General features: G+C 39.1%; 1 long non-coding RNA gene across 1 annotated transcript; it reads left to right on the top strand.

The window, feature by feature from the left end:
- The first annotated feature begins 4,311 nt into the window (after positions 1–4,311).
- LOC142728699 (uncharacterized) lies at positions 4,312–11,875 on the top strand. Its single transcript, XR_012877738.1, has 3 exons — positions 4,312–4,390; positions 5,676–5,831; positions 11,001–11,875. It is a non-coding gene; the product is annotated as an uncharacterized LOC142728699 (long non-coding RNA).
- The last annotated feature ends 5,962 nt before the right edge of the window (positions 11,876–17,837 follow it).

Genomic DNA, 17,837 nt, shown 5'->3' with positions numbered 1-17,837 from the left:
ACTGATCGTTCAGTCATTAGGGCAGTGTCCAAGGTCCCATGGCCAAATGGAGCCTACAGGCAATTGGTCAGCTAGAGAACAGTTTAAGTGAAGCTGGCCTGCAAAAAAAAAAAAAGAATAAATGCAAGTGATAAGTGTTCTTCAAATGCACATTATCAAGCTGGGGATTGACTTGTGTTTATACACAGCAGTCAATCAGAAGAGCCAAAGTTTCCGTGGGGAGCTAGGGCTGGGACAAAGAATAGCCAAGGTAGGCAACCACCTAGTGTGAAGGATTTGCCTGACACAGTTTCTGTGTCGACGCCCATGGTTAATCAGCCTGCATCTGTTCCTAGGTCTGCTAGAGTGACTCAATCTGCTACCACTCAGGCTGGTAGGCTGAGGAGTGGGAGAGCCTATCGCAGCCTGGCCAGACGGTTCTAGCACCCGCCCTTGGTCTACTTATACCTTCATTTGCTGCTTGTCCTTTGCCTGTGATTCTCTTGTTTCCTGGCTCTGCTGTTCCTGCTTTTACCATTGACCTCTGCTTCATATTGACCCTGGCTTGACTGACTATTCTCCTGCTCTGCATTTGTTACCACGTACACTCCTGGTTTGACTCGGCTCGTCCACTACTCTGTTTCTCACGGTGTTGCCATGGGCAACTGCCCCACATTCCTTGCTTTTGTGTTCCCTTGCCTTGTTTGTCTGTCGTGCACATATTGAGCGTAGGGACCGTCGCCCAGTTGTACGCCGTCGCCTAGGATGGGCTGTGCAAGTAGGCAGGGACTGAGTGGCGGGTAGATTAGGGCTCACCTGTCTGTCTCCCTATCCTGACATTACACCTAGGGCACCAAGCAACTTCTAATCTGGGGAAAGGGACGTCATTTTTTCAAATGTAAATTTTTTTTCTAAGTGGCTGGTAGTATAGTGCAGTTGTTGAGTGCTTTCCTAAAACTAAAGGAAAGCACTGATTGGTAATAGAGCAGCACAGAAATAGACAGGCATCTGCTCTAACCAATTACGGGCTTAATTCAGTGCAGGAAAAAGCACCTGGGACAGGTCCTTCCTACTCTGCTCTTGCCACAGGTCTGCTTTGCTAACTTCTCCCCTCAGCTAATTTGCAAACATATTTGACATCATTAACATCCAGTGGCCTGTTCCCTTAGGCCGTGTTCACATCTGCATTGGAGACTCCGTTAGGGGCCTCAGTCGCAGATTTCACAAAAAATGCCGGAAACTATAACGCATGCTGCCCTATTGTTTCTGGTAAAACCACAATGGAAAGCCAACAAAACCCATTAAAGTCAATGGGCTCTGTCGGTCGCCAATGGCGTCTGTGGAGCAACGGATGTGGCGCTTCCGGTGATTCCCTTGATCTGCTCCTCTGATGGAGCAGAACAATGGAACACCCAACAAAGATGTGAACAGGGCCTTACTTAGGCAATGTAAGTATTTGTGCACAGTGTATGTAGGTGTGTGGAGCATTTGTGTGTGTGAGAATAGTTTTTTAGCATGTATGTGGGTGTGCAGAGCGTGTGTATAGAGGTGTGTTAGGAAAGTGTGCAGGTGTGTGAAACGTGTGTTGAGAATATGGAGTTGTGTGTGTATTGTGTATGACGGAGGTGTGCGGATTGTGTGTGGAATGTATGTAGGTGTATTGAGCGGTATGTGTCCTATTTAAACAACCATATTATTTCATCCCTGTATGACAGTATTTCGTCCCAACATCAATGCTAGGCTGAGCGTTTCCAGATTTTGGTGCGGTAGATGTCGCACAAAGCCTGTGCCTTGGGTAATAAGAGAGCATGTCCCACCCCTGGATAGAGCAGCAGCCTTAACCAATGATGAGACGGGAAGTTAAGTTTAGACTACCTCAGAATTCCTGTAGGCACTGCAACTAAGCTGTAGTTACAGATCATAGATCTACCCTAATGGAGTTGAGCTAAAAAGCAGCCAATCGCCAAGTAATGAGGGAAACAGCAGGTAAGCATCAGCTATAGATACTGACCTGATCACTTTTGATCATTTGATTCTGATCATTGATTATTTTATAGTGATAATTTTTTAACTCGCAACTGTATATTCCTTTTAATTCTAAGGGCCTAGATCACTCTCAGTCCTCCCTTGTTTTGGAGAACTACTCATAATTTTAATATTAGCATAACATCTTAATTCATGTCTAGCACAAATGCCTTCTATGAGGAAGGTACAAACACCAGAGTATTAAAATAAAATGGGATTTGAGAAATTGGTCACATTTGTAATATTTCATGTTTCACTAGAAAATGGAAACAAGACAAATTCAGTGTCACCGTATACAAAGACGTAAGGACAGCAGGGAGGAACTGGCAGAACGTTTAGAACAACAGTTAAAAAACTTTCTTGATAAAACTCGCAGCACGGCAAGTTATTGACTATTGATTTATCTTATATATGTAGATCTGATATCTGTAGATTATAAAATAAAAAAAATACATGATGATTTTTCTAAGTGTATACCTGTGTATATCTTAAGAATTTGGCCTTGATTTAATAAAAATATAAATTGTTATTACAATCAATCTTTTGAATTCTAAAGTGCTTTAAATCACTAGTGATTATTTGTGAGGGAATATTTCAGACGCACCATTCATTCTCTACTGGACTCGAATCAAGCTCCTCCTCACTGCGATCGTGCAGTGAATGCGGAGTGCGAGACCACCATTCTAGTGATCGTGGGGGTCCCAGGGATCACACATTTATCACCTATGTTGTGGATAGGTAATAAATATTATTCTTGGGACAACCCCTTTAAGAACAGTCCATGCACAGGATATCACACAACTAGAAACATGAGGAGCAAATTCAAACCTTAACCATAAGTTACACAGTGCTGTGTATAGGGGCGCCACTTGAAGCTCCTGAGCACCAATGCAAAATATGCAACAGGGCCCCCACCTACCATGTGCCATTAATTATACTGGTGATATTATGTGACAGAGAGGCTTTCGGCCACCTAAGCTACCAGAACCTTGGTGTGACTGCTACCTCTGCACCACCTATAGCTACACCCCTGGCGGTGTATAGTAATCTTTACCACTCTAGTCATGTTTTGCAGAAACCCAGAAGTAGGAAAATCTCACATAGACAAAATTGCTAGCTAAAGGAAAGAAAAACAAGTGACAATATAACAAAGTAATCCAAGACAAAGAACAGATGAAGCAGCACAAGTCCCGGTAAAAGAGATGGTGTCACACCGTCCTGTATCTGTCACACCCAAGCTGATCATCCACCAGTGTTCAGACCACAGTAACCTCCAATGGTATCCAAAAAATAAATTTATTCTTCAAACGTGAATTGTAAGACAGTAACGTTTCGACCCATTAAGCATATATAAAGTTTTCCCAAGCCCGGCTTGAGAAGGACTCTATATGCTCAATGGGTCGAAAAGTTGCTGTCTTACAATTGATGTTTGACAAATACTAGTAAATATCATTTTTGGATACCATTGGAGATGTGTGCTGTGTTCCGAACACTGGTGGCGATAGTATAACACAGCAAGTCATACATATACACAGAACATTAGGCAAATCCTTAGAGCTTTTTAGATTTATAAAACTTGCTATCTTATGCAAATAAAACATATTATACTTAAAGTGACGCTGTACCATGGAATTTTTTTTATTGTCCAAGGGCATCTAAAATGTAAAATGAAGCATTTCCTACCATTTTTTTTGGCTCTTATGCAGACTTATGAATCTCCTGGGCAACAGACTACAAACAAACCTGTGTAGTCTGCTTCTGCAGTCATACTCCCTTCCATCTGTTCCCTGCTTCTTGCTAACCAACATTTGGCAGGTTACCAAGATGTAGGCTACATGTATACCTTCATGGTGTAGGCACATCATGGAGATGCAAAAATGTGCATTGAAGCTGTAGACACAAAATTAAATTAACCAAGACGATTTGCAAAGTTGCTTAATTTCTCATCCTAGGTGTATTGAAGCACTAAAAAAAAAATAAAAAAAAAATATATGTCTGCTGAGGTGGATGTTACTTTTAAGATCCGTTGCCTCATTTTTCATCACCCTGTTGTTGAATTGCACAGGCTGAGACTGATGCACCACTCCTGCACGCACCAGTATTATGAACTCTACTCTAATTATATATATATATATATATATATATACTCAATATAAGTAATTTTAGATTGACAATCATGCAATGTACATATAGGACACAACATTTAAATGTTTATTTAAAATGGTCTAATACATTATCATATTCTTAATCCTGACCAGAAAAATTAAATAACTTCACATTTGATAAATGTTTCACTTTTATTTTACAGTTGCCAGGAAAGTCCACATGGTACCTAAATGAATACGATCGCAGTAAAGCAGAAGATGTTTTATATCAAGAGAACAAAGTTTGTGTTTCCTCATTATCAATATACTTTACTTTATTTTGAGAAACAGCGCCATTGTTGTCCATGGATTATGTCTGGTATTGTAGCTCACCCCCATTTCTAGATGCAATAAACTGACTTCTCATTATAATGTCACCATTTCACAATGGCAGATGATAGTATGAATGTATTAGCTTCTGGATATATTTTTCACACGTTGTATAATCTCTATAGCAAGCCCCACTAGACTATGATGTCCATGGTCATCCTTAAATATGGTGCATTCAACATTTTTAGATAAATGAGAATATGTAGTGAATTAAACACTGTACCACAGTGAAAACACAGTTAAAGAGAACCTTTCACCTCCCCATACATGTGCAGCATGTCATGAGCAGGGCTGCACAAACCCTGGGGCACTTTAAAAAAAAAATCCTACCATCCTCCGTTATTTAGTTATCAGTGCCGTTATATTTGGCGTCTATGGGCGTGTACTGGCAAGGGGGCGTGTACTGGCAAGGGGGTGTGTTACTATGGCTGTGACACTGTCCAATCAGATATGGACAGTGTTACAGCAAGAGCGAGGATAGAGTGTGTGCGCATATATATACAGCGGATGTCGAGAAGCAGAATTTATCATGTATTTGATTTTAACTTAATTAATTAGACAAGTAAGTCTGTAGAGGAGAAAAAATGTGTATGTTCTGTTTTGTAAAAGTTGTAGCGATTTACATTTTATTTTTAAAAATTCACCTGGCGTAGCCATATTGGAAGCAAACACTTCCTGTTTTATCTGCGTAGACAATGCAGCAGTTTGTGTGCGCTTTATGGCATCTGAAATGAATAAGAGTCAACTGACAGAGAAATGTCATAAATGATTACAGTCTGCAGGAAGCGATAGAGTTCAGTTCTTTACCTCAGAGACCAGGGAGTGGCGGGGGATGGGGACTGCATACAGAGCCTTATTTTTGTGTGCAGTGTTACTATTCTACCTTATCTTACGTCACCAGCCATACAATAGATCTGTCACTCATTCCCAACCCTCTAATGATAATGAGATGACTTTGCTCATTCTCTCCTAGTTTGTAAGCTACAGAAACCAGGAAGAATCGGCCCATTGTGACTGCTCTAGTAATTACTGTGAAAGATTGAATATTTCAGGATTGTTCTATATGTAAATAGTAAGAAAAAAATAATTATGGAAATTTCAAGATGAATAAATATTTAATTCATTGTTTTGTTACTTCTGATGACCAACTCTTTGTGCAACTACTATCAGGTGATAGACATCACTTTGTAATTACAGGATGGAGCATTCCTAGTGCGGAACAACAGTCACAGAACCTGCAGTGAACCCTATGTTTTATCTGTCTTTTATAAAAATAAAGTGTATCATATCAAAATACGTTACCTGGAAGACACTCAACAATATGCTCTGGGAACGGGACGCAGAGGAAACAATGTAAGAAAAGATATAATGTTTGTGCAAAATCTCCTGTAAGAAACAATCCCAGAAAATAACATGAGTGTTACTATAGGACAGAATTAGAATTACAAGAGTCCACATTATCACACCGCATCTTTGTGGAACGTTCCAAGTATGCATCTGTTAGTACCTACCAAATGTGGTCCAAGGAAGGACAATCGACAAACCAGTAAAAGGGGCATGAGCGCCCAAGGTTTAGTAATGTGCGTGAGGAGCAAAGGCTAGCTTGTCTGGTCCAATGCAACAGAAGAGCTACTGCAGCACAAATCGCTGAAAAGTCACTGCTGACTACGATAGTAAGGTGTTAGAATACACAGAGCTTTGCAGTTTGTTGCATTTGGGCTCCATAGCCACATACTGGTAAGTGTGCCCATGTTGATCCCATTCCACAGACGAAAGAACCTGCAATGGCATGTGAGTGTCAGAACTGGACCATGGAGCAATGAAAGAAGGTTGCCTGGTCTGATCTGCCATGTTTTCTTGTACATCATGTGAACGGCCGGGTGTGTGTGCGTCACTTACCTGGAGCAGAGATGGCACCAGCATGCACTATGGAAAGACGAACCATGGATATAACTTGGACACATACCACCTACCTAAACGTAGTTGCAGACCAAGTACACCTCAATACTATTCCCTAATGGCAGTGGCCTCTTTTAGCAGGATAATGCGCCCTCTGGAAGGGTTTGAGGAACATGACACATGCCACAGGACACCTTCAGAGTTCTTTTGAAGTCCTTGTCTTGATAGGTCAGAGCTGTTTCGGCTGAATAAGGGGGACCTACACAGTATTAGGCAAGTGGTTTTAATATTATGGCAGAACGGTATGTATCTTCAATTCTTCTTAAAGGGCTGTCTCATATACCCCTTTCCATATTTCCTATTAAAGTACATAGAGTACCTTCTATGAGTTAAAGCAGCCCTCGCTCTGGCAGACCATATCCTCTCAATCTATTACATGGTTGGCCATTTATTTGACAGAATCGGCTTCCACTAACGATAACCGTGAAACAACCCCTTTTATTGTAGCAGGGATATGGACTGAAGGTACTTGACATATCGGGAAAATTTGGTCTCTAGGGTTATTTACCCAACAGCTTGATTGAAAACTTTGCTCCGTTAGGGTGCAATGAAAATGTGTTTGTAATATTCATATATTAATTCATCAAAACATGTTCTATTTTAACATATAAAATTTTCCTCCATAATGATCCAATGTTCTGGTCTCACTGCCAGCAAATGAAAAAGAATACATAACAAGGTTATGGCTCTTTGCATTTAGACAGATCTAGAAAAATCTGGAAATTAATTTGCTATATCATGAGGGTTTTGCAGCTTGGTAAAAGATAACTTCTCCCGATTTCCACCTTCCCGCACTGTGGAAACGGCCAAAACTCTAATTGTTGCTCTCTCGCTAGGTCTACTGCGACTCATTACTAATTGGCATTTCCCTCACCAATCTCTCCCCTCTCTGTCCAACCTTGATAGGAATGGCCTATTCTGTGCCAGTCACTGCACGGGTTGCCTATTCTCTTTTTAGAATTAAATTCAAACATACTGTATAACTCTCACCTACAAAGCTCTCCACAGTGCTGCACCTCTTTAGTCCTTACATCTTCTCGCTCATCTTTATTTACCATCCTACCCATGCTCTCTGTTCTGCTAATGATTTAAGATTAACATCCTCCATAATCCGAGCCTCCCACTCCAGTCTCCAGAATTTTTTGGAACGTGCTTCCCTGGACAATCTGATTAATTCCCAACATCTACATGTTTAAAAGGGTCCTGAAACACATCTTTTTAGGTATTCCTACCACATTCCCTAATTTGACTCCTCCATCTTTTCACACAAACTACGTTATTCCTCAGAACCAAATACCTTCATTTTTTTTTTTTTAGCTATATATACTCACCCTCCATGCCACATTACTGCACTTCATGTCTGTACATGTAGATACTGGCTTGGTGACTTGCGCACACACACACACACACACACACACACACACACACACACACACACACACACAGCTTTAGGTGTCTTCCCAATTTTGCACACATGACGACTGGACCATTGTAAAATTCAAGCACTATACCCCTAGTGTCCCCCCTAATTCCTCACAGATTGTAAACTCTTAATGAATTGGTGGGCAGCTCTGGAAACCTTATCTAGGGACTAAAGGTATAAAATATGACATAAGAATATGGAAAAATAAAAAAGTGGTTTAATATACAGTGAAGGAAATAAGTATTTGATCCCTTGCTGATTTTGTAAGTTTGCCCACTGTCAAAGACATGAACAGTCTAGAATTTTTAGGCTAGGTTAATTTTACCAGTGAGAGATAGATTATATAAAAAACAAAAAACAGAAAAACAAATTGTCAAAATTATATATATTTATTTGCATTGTGCACAGAGAAATAAGTATTTGATCCCTTTGGCAAACAAGACTTAATACTTGGTGGCAAAACCCTTGTTGACAAGCACAGCAGTCAGATGTTTTTTGTAGTTGATGATGAGGTTTGCACACATGTTAGATGGAATTTTGGCCCACTCCTCTTTGCAGATCATCTGTAAATCATTAAGATTTCGAGGCTGTCGCTTGGCAACTCGGATCTTCAGCTCCCTCCATAAGTTTTCGATGGGATTAAGGTCTGGAGACTGGCTAGGCCACTCCATGACCTTAATGTGCTTCTTTTTGAGCCACTCCTTTGTTGCCTTGGCAGTATGTTTCGGGTCATTGTCGTGCTAGAAGACCCAGCCACGAGCCATTTTTAATGTCCTGGTGGAGGGAAGGAGGTTGTCACTCAGGATTTGACGGTACATGGCTCCATCCATTCTCCCATTGATGCGGTGAAGTAGTCCTGTGCCCTTAGCAGAGAAACACCCCCAAAACATAATGTTTCCACCTCCATGCTTGACAGTGTGGACGGTGTTCTTTGGGTCATAGTCAGCATTTCTCTTCCTCCAAACACGGCGAGTTGAGTTAATGCCAAAGAGCTCAATTTTAGTCTCATCTGACCACAGCACCTTCTCCCAATCACTCTCAGAATTATCCAGATGTTCATTTGCAAACTTCAGACGGGCTTGTACATGTGCCTTCTTGAGCAGGGGGACCTTGCGGGCACTGCAGGATTTTAATTCATTACGGCGTAATGTGTTACCAATGGTTTTCTTGGTGACTGTGGTCCCAGCTGCCTTGAGATCATTAACAAGTTCCCCCCGTGTAGTTTTCGGCTGAGCTCTCACCTTCCTCAGGATCAAGGATACCCCACGAGGTGAGATTTTGCATGGAGCCCCAGATCGATGTCGATTGACAGTCATTTTGTATGTCTTCCATTTTCTTACTATTGCACCAACAGTTGTCTCCTTCTCACCCAGCGTCTTACTTATGGTTTTGTAGCCCATTCCAGCCTTGTGCAGGTCTATGATCTTGTCCCTGACATCCTTAGAAAGCTCTTTGGTCTTGCCCATGTTGTAGAGGTTAGAGTCAGACTGATTAATTGAGTCTGAGGACAGGAGTCTTTTATACAAGTGACCATTTAAGACAGCTGTCTTTAATGCAGGCACCAAGTTGATTTGGAGCGTGTAACTGGTCTGGAGGAGACTGAACTCTTAATGGTTGGTAGGGGATCAAATAACTTATTTCTCTGTGCACAATGCAAATAAATATATATCATTTTGACTATGTGATTTTCTGTTTTTTTTTAAATATAATCTATCTCTCACTGGTAAAAGTAACCTAGCCTAAAAATTCTAGACTGTTCATGTCTTTGACAGTGGGCAAACTTACAAAATCGGCAAGGGATCAAATACTTATTTCCTTCACTGTATGTCCTAATGCTCTAGAAGGATGGATAGGTCTGTGCGAGCTAGGCTGGATTAACTCTTTAACTGCTAGAGAGCAATGTGTGAGTGTGTTGGGTAGTTATCAGCCAAGAGCTCGGTAAGTGGTTGCAGCACGTTGCGAGTTTGGATTATGTGGACTGTGTTGGGCGTGTGATTTTTGCTCACTTCAGACATTGCTGTTGAGGTGCGGTCGAAAAAGCATAAAAAACCTGCATGAAGTTTTACCGTGTTTTTTATTGCAATTGCGGTTACAAAAAAATATGTTTCATCTGTAAAAACCCAAACCGCATCGAAAACTGCAGCAAATCATGGTAAAACCACATGCAATTTTATGCAATTTCAACTGCACCTCAACCACAACATCTGAATAAACCTTTATGTGGAAGGTGAAAGCAACATTCAGTGAGTGGATATACTGTAGATTAACCCAGGGGCAGACTGACCAATTAGGTATTTTCCAAGGGGGTTTATGGCCAGATCCCTACTTAAAAGTTTAAGTGCATCCTGGCTAGTCATTGGGAAGGGGCCCATGACCATTAATGCCCGGGGGTTCAGATCACTCCCAGTCCACTCCTAGATAAAACCTTTACAGCGACACCCTTATGTCACATGCAGTGAATGGCATGTACAGTATGTGACAAAACACTTAACGGTATGCTAGGTATTATATTCAGCAGGTACATGATTGTTATTAGAGACGTAACTTGACAACGACCCCCGCCCAACATGTGCCATTTAAAATATTGATGTTAACTTATGTGGCAGAGGGGCCTGTGGGTGCAACTGCTACCTCTGCAGCCCCGATAGTTTTGCTCCGGATATGTTATATTGTACGGAATGAATATTCAGTACACCCCTTATTTTCTACTCTGCACAATGTCAAATATATAATGTACCAGTCAAGCTTTGAACACTCTTTTTGTATACGTGATATGACTTGTTACATTTATTTGGTGAATATAGAGAACGGATGAGTTTATGATGTGTAATTTACCCAGTCTCTGCTTCGACTTCAAGAGAAAAGATTACAATGTTTTTGTATTACTTTAATTATTAAAAGATACAGTTTTTACATTTGTTCCTAATTTATATTAGTTTTTATCACTTAAGCCAAACATATCCACTAAAAATGTAATTTGGAGCCTGCAAACCTTTAACAATAGATGATCTATCCGCAGTAATGGATAATATGAAGAAGTTATATGAAAGGCATCGGATTTATAGAATTTTTAAAATATCCAACTTCTTAAATTGCTTTTCCATTAAATCTCTAATTCTGCAATACTTGTTTTGTTTTAGAAATTCAACTCCGTGGGGGATATTATAGAATTCCACAGAAATTTACCTCTGCTGCTTCTTGATGGAAAAACTAAAAGTCATTTTCAAGGAAACCAATGTTTTCTGACCCGTCCACCTGTCATGGCTGGCAGTACGTCATCACAATCGCTTTAATGGCATTATGCAATTTACCGGTTATATAATATTTGCCATTTAATTTAAAATCAGAACTACTATTGTCTGTACTTCTTTTTCCATGATGAGCACCATTCCTTCCAGCTTGGTAAAACTGCAAATTCCTGTACTAATATTCACAATACTAACTGCCAAGCCACTGTAAAGCCAAGTTCTATAAAAAAAAAAAAATGCATATAATGAAACACCGATTCACCTGAAAAACGAAAGCACCGGAGACATCGAAAAGCTTATCAGTGAGTTCAGAAGTGAGCAGCCTCCAATGTTTTGTAGTGCAAAATTCAGGACTTGGAGCTCCGTTCTCATGCCAATCTTGGCAGCCATGGCCACAGAATAAGTGACTTTTTTTGCATTTATTTCTTTTGAGACCCAGCCACCAACTGTTTATGTGGCTTAGTGGAGCTCTGTAGAAAGACAATTGAGCTCCAAATCTTTATAAACTATATAAAGAAAAGTAAGAAAATAAAATGACTGGTTTCAGAACTCCATGTGCCTCAGTACATGCTCCGTGACATGGCTCTGCTGTGTGTATGAGGCCGTAACCCCTTCATGACCATGGGGTGTTTTGAGCTTTGGTGCCAAAAGCAAAATATAACTTTTTGGAATGCTGCAGAAATTTTACATTTAAAAAGGGTAATTTTGTACTACAATTTTTTTTAGGACTTTTGATTTATTTAAAATTAGAGAGGATATATTTTTATTGTGTAGGTCTTATTTAGGGAAAAATGGTTTGTGAAGAAAATTATTTTTTGCGTTCAATAAACTAGATTGATGTGAATTTGACTGTAAGAAATCTAATGAAGTAATTAATTATAATGTAGCAATTGTCTATTGATATAATACGATTAACTTATATTAATAAAATACTTATTCTTATACTTAATCTATAGAGCTTGCCTAATTTTTTTCCTACCTAACATTTATTTACATGTGCCTTTTTTGCGCCAATTTCTTCCATGATTTGGCCAAATTTTCAGCAAAAAAATGATTGTTATGTAAACTCGCAGTAAAATGCAGCAGTTTAAAAAAAATCACAGCAATCAGGTGGTGATTTTACGTAGTCGTAGCAAAAAAACACCATAAAAATATTGCACCAAAAAAGAGAACATGGAGTCTATAAGTCAAAAGATCAAACGTAAATTTTTATTTCACAAAATCTAAAAAATCAGTACATGAGCGGTTTAAAAAAAATGAAACACCACAGATGACAGAAAAAGGCCCGCCAAAAGATGAAACAATTATCGTGAGAGGGTTCACATAACAATCACATGTCCACATATACGTTGGTATACTGTATCATGAAAAAGTGCGTAGTGCAAAGTGAATATTTGACTGTTTGTATGTCTAGTCGTTGAGATATGAGAACTACACTGTTACCAGCCTCCACAGGAAAACCAATAGAAACCCCCCTACCACTATTCCATTATACTCTATTTAATAAAGTGCTAAGTGCAAACAATGAACAACCTGGAATAAATGGTGGACTACTGACCCATGTTTGCTGTTTCTCAAAGATGGCGACCTGCCCCGACACGCGTTTCGACTGCCGCTTTCGTCTGGGGGTGGCACTTGCTAGTTTCTACTTCCTATTTATCCCCTATGCTAACCAATTATAAGATGTTCTACTCATCTGCAGAATGTTATTACCAGAGACATCTCTGTCATTCCTCGGCGTCATGACCGCGATAGTCCATGGCCGCTCATCACATGATATGGGCGTCATATGACACGTCGAGTGCGTGCGTGATTGCATCATGGACACCTGCGCATGCGCACTTGAAACAGGTACGTAAAAAACTCTCTACATGTCTAGGTTATAACAAGTGAGTGTCTTAGTAAATAGTGCTTACAGCATCTCCATCTACATGCAGGAGAAGAAATATTGTGTATGTACTACTACAGAAATGTACAGATAAGTCATATCATCACAACGTCCTATAAATTTGTTAGTTCTTATAGCATTACTAGTTGTCAGTTTGGTATAATACCTAGATCTAAGATTATATATAACCAAATCTAAGAATGCGTAATACCTTTGAAAACAACAACACAATGATGATCATGACATGTGTACTTAAAGAGGCTCTGTCACCAGATTTTGCAACCCCTATCTGCTATTGCAGCAGATCGGCGCTGCAATGTAGATTAAAGTAACGTTTTTATTTTTAAAAAACGAGCATTTTTGGCCAAGTTATGACCATTTTCGTATTTATGCAAATGAGGCTTGCAAAAGTACAACTGGGCGTGTTGAAAAGTAAAAGTACAACTGGGCGTGTATTATGTGCGTACATCGGGGCGTGTTTACTACTTTTACTAGCTGGGCTTTCTGATGAGAAGTATCATCCACTTCTCTTCACAACGCCCAGCTTCTGGCAGTGCAGATCTGTGACGTCACTCACAGGTCCTGCATCGTGTCGGCACCAGAGGCTACAGTTGATTCTGCAGCAGCATCAGCAGGTAAGTAGCTACATCGACTTACCTGCAAACGCCGATGCATCTGCAGAATCATCTGTAGCCTCTGGTGCCGATGTGTCCTCGCTCGTCTGACACAATGCAGGACCTGTGAGTGACGTCACAGCGTGATCTCTCGAGAACACGCTGTGTCTGCACTGCCAGAAGCTGGGCGTTGTGAAGAGCAGTGGATGATACTTCTATGCACAACGCCCAGCTAGTAAAAGTAGTAAACACGCCCCGATGTACGCACATAATACACGCCCACTTGTACTTTTACTTTTCAACACGCCCACTTGGACTTTTGCAAGCCTCATTTGCATAAATACGAAAATGGTCATAACTTGGCCAAAAATGCTCGTTTTTTTAAAAATAAAAACGTTACTGTAATCTACATTGCAGCGCCGATCTGCTGCAATAGCAGATAGGGGCTGCAAAATCTGGTGACAGAGCCTCTTTAAATACATATAATGAAATAACAATTATCCCATTGTCCAAATTTTTCAGTATCTTTCGAATATATAGATAAATTTGTTGAAATACATGCACATGTCAAACTATACAAAGGGGGTTTCGTAGTGCGTAAATAATATCAAGTGAAAAAATGTCACAAAAACAAAAAATATTAAAAAGAGTATATTATTATGACACAAAGGAAGATCATAATATTTCTTATGAATTGCAAAAGATATTAAATGTGAAAAGGCAAATGTGAAAAAAAAAATATAGTGAAAAGCATGTAGATGTGGCGAAACGTCTCTCTACCTATGGTGCATGCTGGTGAAAAAAACTTTATACCAAATTATTAGTGAAAAAATATATATAAATAAATATTTGTGAGACAAAAAGAGTGATGTCTGTATTTATCAATGTATATTATATTTTATATATTGTGTTGTTGTGGTTGTGCCATAAAAAAAAAAGATATATTTTTGTATGTGTGTGCATATGTTCAATCCACTATTTTTATATATATATATATATATATATATATATATATATATATATATATATAGTAATAAGAATATACATCTCCTACTGACAGTATTCATGTACATAGATGAGATGATGAAAACTTGATAAACGAAGAACATCTTATTGGTATCTTGCATAGGTCCATCAGGTATTTTTATGTAACAATATCCTACATATCAGGATGATTCGCACCACCTATGTCTACTAAAATGAAAAAATAGGAAGAGAAAAAGCATAAGTTAAAATCATGGCATCATATTGGAATAATGCTTTATCCAGTTGCAGAATGCCACAAATCGTACTAATAATCAGAGAAAGGAGGAATAGCCATGAGATTCATTTTAATCCCTTAGGCTGCATGGTCCCCAGCGTCCATATCCATTTGCTCTCAAGTCTCAACTCAATGTCATGTACATGTTCCCAAACGCGAACCCAAAGTTCGCGTGTGGTTAATCCTACATACATTTTATCGCAGGGGCATAAAGCATAATAGATCACACCACGTGTGGCACATGTAATGTGCCATACAATTTTGAATGTTTTGACCCTTTTAGAGTTTGTGAATTCAACAGCACGTTCGATATTCGGACATGAGATGCAATCTCCACAGGGGGAGCAGCCCCATTTTGGCCCTTTGGTCCCAAAGAACTTTTTACCTGGTGGTATTGGGGCATAAAAACTCTGTACCAGGTAAACCTTAAGATTCTTTGCCCGTCGATATGTCACCGAGGGGAATTGTGGTAAAATATTATTTAGTATTGGATCAGCTTTTAGTATTGGCCAATATCTATTCTGCTGACATTTCATCTCATCCCAGCGAGAATGGTATGATGTGATAAATCTCACCTCATTGTTCTTAGTTGTTTTCGCAACTGGTTTTAGAAGTTTGTTTCTTTCAGTATCTTCAGCTCACTTTTTAGCCTTCCTAATACATCGTTTACTGTATCCATGGTCGATAAATCTATTTTCCAGATCTTTTGCTTGCTTTTGAAAATCTTCTTTTCTTGAGCAAGTACGTTTTAATCTGAGGAATTGGCCTATGGGTATAGCTGCAATTGTCTGTTTTGGATGCGCAGAAGTGGCGTGTAAAAGTGAATTTACCGATGTTTCCTTCCTAAATAAATCAGTTTGAATATATCCATTATCATCACATTGAATCAAAATGTCTAAGAAGTCTAATTGTTTTTTATTGTATTTGTATGTTAATCTAATATTCTGGTCATTTTAGTTTAACTCCATCATGAATTGCTCTAACTGGTCAGATGGCCCCTGCCAGATCATGGAGATATCATCAATGAAGATGGCCCAAAATATGACCCGCTCCATTGATGTACCATGATCCGACAGGAATAAGTCACTCTCCCACAGCCCCAGGAATAAATTTGCGTATGAGGGTGCACATGCCGCCCCCATCGCAGTTCCCTGGAGCTGTAGGAAAAATGAGCCATTGAATGTAAATACATTGTGTGTCAGAGCAAATTCTAATAGGGTGGTAAGTAACTGAGCAAAGTTCTCCTCTAGGTTGCTCATACCTAAAAAAATATCTGGTGGCTTGTATTCCATCACTATGTCTGATGCTAGTATACAACGATACAACGTCGCACGTCACCAGCCACATATCCGCATTCAAATGAATATTCTCTCATTTCTGTAGCAAATCAGATGAATCTCTAATGTATGATGGTAGACATTCTACTAAGGGTTTGAGATGATGGTCTATAAATTTGCAAATATTCTCGGTAAAGTTATCTTGCCCGGAGATGATGGGTCTACCCGGTGGGTTCCTCAGATTTTTATGTACTTTTGGTAGTAAATATAATGTCGCGATCACAGGTGTTGATACAATGAGTGCATCATATTCATTTTTAGTTATGATGTCATCGTCAATTGCTTGTCTTAAAATATTTGTCAGTTGTTCACTGTAAGAGAGGATTGGATTGAATGTTAGCCTCTTATAGCATTTGATATCTCTTAATAGGTGATTTGCCTCTTTCTCATACATAGCGCTAGGCGACATCACAATGTTTTCCCCCTTATCAGCCGATTTGTACACCACGTATTTTAAAGCTTTCAATTTCTGAAGGCTCACTCTCATTTTTAGTTAAATTATCATTAATTAGGGTCTTTGGCATAGACTCAAATTCCTTTGTTACCATTTTTACAAATGTATCAATCACAGGGCATAGGAACAATGGTGGAAATTTTTCCGACTTTCTTTTGATACACTCAGGAATTGTTCTTACCTGTATCTCGTCTTGTTCCCCCATAAGTGTCTCTAGATTTCTCAGTGTAGTCTGTTCTTCAGCAGTTTTAAAAATATGATCCTCCTCTTTATAGTGCCATTAATGTTCTGGCGAACAGATTGAGGTCTTTTATTGCTGTAAAAGCTTCAAATGGTGCAGTTGGTGAAAAAGTTAGACCTTTACTCAACACATTTTCATCAATCGCAGAAAGTACATGCTCTGATAAATTAATTACCTTAGGATTACGATCCGATAGTTCGCCTTGTCCATCAGGTCTCATTTTATTTCGGCCGTTATATTTATTGTCAAATTTACGTTTAGATCTTGTTGATCTTTGGCTCGGCATGGAATACTGTTGTATCCTTTCTTCATTGTCACTTTGAAGCGACACAAATGACATGGATGAGGATCTACTTATATTTCCTTTGAGTTCCTTACATCTCCACCGGTACACCCTTTGTTGCAATACATCATTATGATCTCTAAACAGTTTCTTTGCTTTTGTATTTCCTTCTCCAATACTTCAAATTGTTTGTTTAATTCTTGATTGAACACTAGTAGGTTATCTGGGGTGATGGTATCTTTTAATATTCCTTGATTTACCTCAATTTCATTATCTATTGTTTCTAGTGTTTTTTTATTAAGACCAATGAGCAACTCCATAAATTTTCTTGAGCATAGATCACAAGCTTCTTCCCAGTTGGAAATAAAATTCTAACTTTCTATGGGAAAAGAGGGGAATAACTGTATACGTAATTCTCTCGGTATTAGTCCCTTCTGTATATATTATACGATTAACTTATATTAATAATATATAATACCATTAACATATTAATAAAATACTTATTCTTATACTTAATCTATAGAGCTTGCCTAATTTTTTTCCTACCTAACATTTATTTACATGTGCCTCTTTTGCGCCAATTTCTTCCGTGATTTGGCCAAATTCGCAGCAAAAAAATGATTGTTATGTAAACTCGCAGTAAAACGCAGC

Source organism: Rhinoderma darwinii, chromosome 1 (genome assembly GCF_050947455.1).
Source record: "Rhinoderma darwinii isolate aRhiDar2 chromosome 1, aRhiDar2.hap1, whole genome shotgun sequence".
In the NCBI taxonomy this organism is placed as follows: Eukaryota; Metazoa; Chordata; class Amphibia; order Anura; family Rhinodermatidae; genus Rhinoderma; species Rhinoderma darwinii.
The sequence above is the reverse complement of the archived record's forward strand: the minus strand, read 5'-3'. Positions and strand labels throughout refer to the sequence as shown.